Genomic DNA, 3,992 nt, shown 5'->3' with positions numbered 1-3,992 from the left:
TACATATATATTTTCTAAGACTTTTTAAGAATAGTTGTTGGAACACTTGTGTCACAGGACTCTACGTACATCAGTAATTTAACTATAAACTTTGAGATTCTAAGATTTACATTTACTGGTTTAAAAGTGATGTTAATTTTTTAAAATTGATAAATAGAATATGTTAGTCAATATAGTATTTAATTAAAGTTCAATATTGCTATTAAAATAAACAATACAACTTAATTTTATAAGGGTATTCAAATTTCAAGATTTTCAGCTCTTTAAATTATATACTGTTTTAATTATGTTATCATGACGTATTACTACCTAATTATTTTTGTGGGTTTAAGTAGCTTTTGATTAAGAGGAGAATAATATTGTCAACATAGTGATCCATAGACGTGTAGCTATGACTCCCTTGACACAATAAGCTACCATGTGATTAATGCACTTCTGAATCGAGTAGCATGCAAACTTTTGTAGGTCGCCAAGTCAAGAAAAGACTTTTTATAGTCTATACATTGCAATGATGGAAAAAGGAACATTTTCAGGTATGGGATCACTACAAGAAAAAAGGCCTGTCGATACACTTTTTTCTTGCCACGCTTTTAAAGCGTACCCAAAAGTGGTCTATGGCCACACTTTTGCGAAGGTGGCCACTGATTTGTGATTTAGCCATGTTTTTTTCCGCCACGCTTAGAGGGAAATTGGCGCACTTTTACGAGGGTGCCCACATACTTGAAATTTAGCCACGTTTTTTTACTGCCACGCTTGAAAAGCGTGGCGATAGAGAGAAATGGGCACGCTTTTACGATGGTGCCCACTGATTAAAATTTGGCCACTTTTTTTTTGTCACGCTTAAAAAGCGTGGTCATAGAGGGAAACCGGCACGCTTGTAAAGCGTGGCTAGTTTGTGTTTCAATGGTCACCTTTTTAAAGCGTGTCCATATTCTGTTTATTTTGGCACTCCACAAAAAATGTACCGATAGAGTTCCCTCCCCCAAAATTTAGTTTCCCACCCAATTTTTTTCCACACTTAACATTTTTTCCTTAGTTTTCAATTTTAACCCAAACAACATCACACACTAGTTTTAACCCAAAAAGTGACCCAGTCACAAAAAAAACCCTAAAAGTTACCCGCGCCGTCATCATCTTCAAACAACATCTCCATCTTCATCGTTCATCGTTCATCACCCATGCCTTTCCTCTAACCCAATGACCTTCGTCCTCATGCCTTCATCGTCCGAGACCGTTCATCGCCTTCATCGCCTTCATCCTCATCTGTCTAAGCCAATGACCTTCGCACCCATGCCTTTCCTCTAACCCTCTCTCTGTCGAACCCTCGTTCATCTGTCGAACCTTAAATCTAAAATCACCCTCCCCTCACTGGAACCCTAACTCCCTAAGTCTCTTCTCTCGCTCTCTTATCTACCTTTTAGTTTTCTCTTCTGTCACTCTCTTCTCTCCCTTGCACACGCCAGAATCGCCGTCGCACAGAATCCCCTTTGCACACGCCATCGCAGACTTGCACGTCTCGTGGTCTCGGTCCAAGGCGTGTTCTCCTCGTCGTGTCGTCTCTGTCCCGTGAACGTCTGCGTCCTACTCTCCCGTCCTGTGAGCGTTGCTGTCCTCCCCGTCCCGTGAACGTTGCTGTCCTCCCCGTCCCGTGAATGCCGCTGTCGTTCTTCCTGATTCCTGGGTTTGTGAAATTCTCCTTTTAACTACTCTATTTTTTAAATCTTCTAGACCTCTCTTCTCTCTGTTAATCTTCTATTTGTTCTGGTTCTATTATTAAATTGGTTTTGCTATGTTTAATTTGCTATTAATCTTCTATTTGTTCCCCAATTAGTCGCTCATCCCTCACGCCATTGGCTTCGGTGGTGCCATTTTGCTGTGCATAGCTTTGGCCTACTTCATCTCCGACCACTGTTGGATGAAGAAGAAACCGATTATGAAGAAAAGCAGAGGAGTGGTTGCTCTTCAAATTATCCAAGAGGTACAAATCCTACTATTTTTTAGGGTTTTAATTTATCATATTCATATTTGAAGTCTGAATAAATAAAATTTTTAGATAAATTCATAGTTTGTGACAAATTACACTACAAGAAAAAAGTCATGTCTTCAGTGGGATCTGCATGGAAAACTATCAAGTCACTACTGGTATATGAATTGTACTGATTTCTTATATTGGAGTATATAAAATTTATTTCAACTTGGATAATGAGATTCATTCACTGGTATTCTTTTAATCTTAGTATATGAATTACACTTTATTATGACACACATGCATTTGTTCGAATAGTACAGATACTTGATACAAGGTTTGAGTTATATGATCGTTTGTTATTTTGTTTGGTTATGATGTAAATTGCTTATTGGAATTGTTTCTGATTTTTGTCTTTAATTTTTTTGGTAAAGAAATACTAAATGGGGGTTTCTTGAGGGTGTGAGTGTGTCTGGTGCACCACCACCTAGAACGGTCTTAGTGCAGCAGTGTATCCGTGATAAAGGTGTATTGGAAGTTCTATGCAACTATGATGCTATCAGTCTACTAAAATTAAGGTCTCTTCTATAGTTCCTAACATTTACTGATAGACTTAAAAAATAAAGAGGTGAGTCTTACTTTAGTCTATCTCTACTTTAGATAACAATGTGTTTTTCGAATTTTATGCGTCCTCAAAAATCAAATTGCTGACGTATAAAAATGAATTAAAATGCACTGTTCTTTTAATATGTATTCTTGCTATATACTAATACGAAACACCTGTTTTCAAGGTTTTTCCCTTTATTTTTTTTGAAAAATCCATTTTGTCCATGTTGTTAAAGTTCCGGAGTTACTGTGTTTATGACTTAATATTATAAAAATGTATTAAGTAAACACACTAAAGTTTATTTAATATATTGGTTACTATGAACCTTTCATTTCTATGCATATACAAATTAGACAAATTAAACCAAAGTTTTCTAAACTATAATTGGAAGTTTCTAACTAAGTAATTTGGATGATCATTGAAAGTACAAAATAGAGAAAGAATAGGATTCGAGAACTTGTGCAGGAAATAGAGTTTTCAACCTTAGCATGATAGGGTTTGAGTGGTCATTTTTAAATAGGAGTCTAGATTTTTAGTGGTCATTTTTAAATTGGAGTCTAGATTGAGTGTTCAGTCTTACAGCAACATTGGAAAACTCTAACTGCAAAATACTAAAGTTGAGATAGCTGAGTTGTTCCTTTCATAATTTTAGTTGTAGGTCATGGATTGAGGCCAGGCATTGTTTACAATTGAAAATGTGTTATCTCAGGTGTCTAAGGAGGTGCTCCTTCAAGGAATACTTAAGCAAGATCTATATGTTTTTGAGAACATGTATATACCTAGACAGATTAATGAATCCAAAGTATTTCAATCTTTTCTTGCTATGTATAAATCTAATTTAGAACTTGGCATAGAAGATTAGGACATCCATCACTTATTATTTTTGAGATTATTCTTAGACACTGTAATATATTCAAATAAAACTGAGTTTGATTCTGTTGTGTGTGAAGCTTGTGCAAAAGGCAAAATTCATACCTTACCTTTCTCTTTGTCTAATATTGTTTTTATTTCTCCTTTTGAATTAATTTACATTGATGTATGGATTCCTGTACCAATTGTTTCCAGATCAGAATTACTATATGAGCATTGTAGATGTTTACACAAGATACACTTGTTTATACTTAATTCAAAAGCTCAAGTTCTGCAAATTTTACAACAAGTTACTTAATCAGCTTTTTTGTTGGTGAGCGAAGACGCTATGTTTTGTGAACATGTTCTATTTGATGCATTTTTGCAGTGTTTGTAATTTGTTTGGTTGTTTGTAGAATTATCCTTTCTGTTAGAGAAACTGGATACTTTTGGTTTTGGACAGTAGCTACTTTGTTAGAAATGCTTCACTTTCTAAATTGTTGCAGATTATTTTATCATCAATGTTGTATACAGTGTCTACCATACTAGTTTGCCAACTTTAATAAGTGA

The 3,992-nt window shown here is 35.3% G+C and overlaps 1 long non-coding RNA gene across 1 annotated transcript; it reads left to right on the top strand.

Annotated features, from left to right (window-relative positions):
* Positions 1,273-2,015, top strand: LOC107621786. The gene is made up of 2 exons (XR_002355108.1): positions 1,273-1,681; positions 1,832-2,015. It is a non-coding gene; the product is annotated as an uncharacterized LOC107621786 (long non-coding RNA).

This window comes from Arachis ipaensis, chromosome B10 (genome assembly GCF_000816755.2).
Source record: "Arachis ipaensis cultivar K30076 chromosome B10, Araip1.1, whole genome shotgun sequence".
Lineage (NCBI taxonomy): Eukaryota > Viridiplantae > Streptophyta > Magnoliopsida > Fabales > Fabaceae > Arachis > Arachis ipaensis.
Note: the sequence above shows the minus strand (reverse complement) of the source record. Positions and strands in the feature narration are given on the sequence as shown.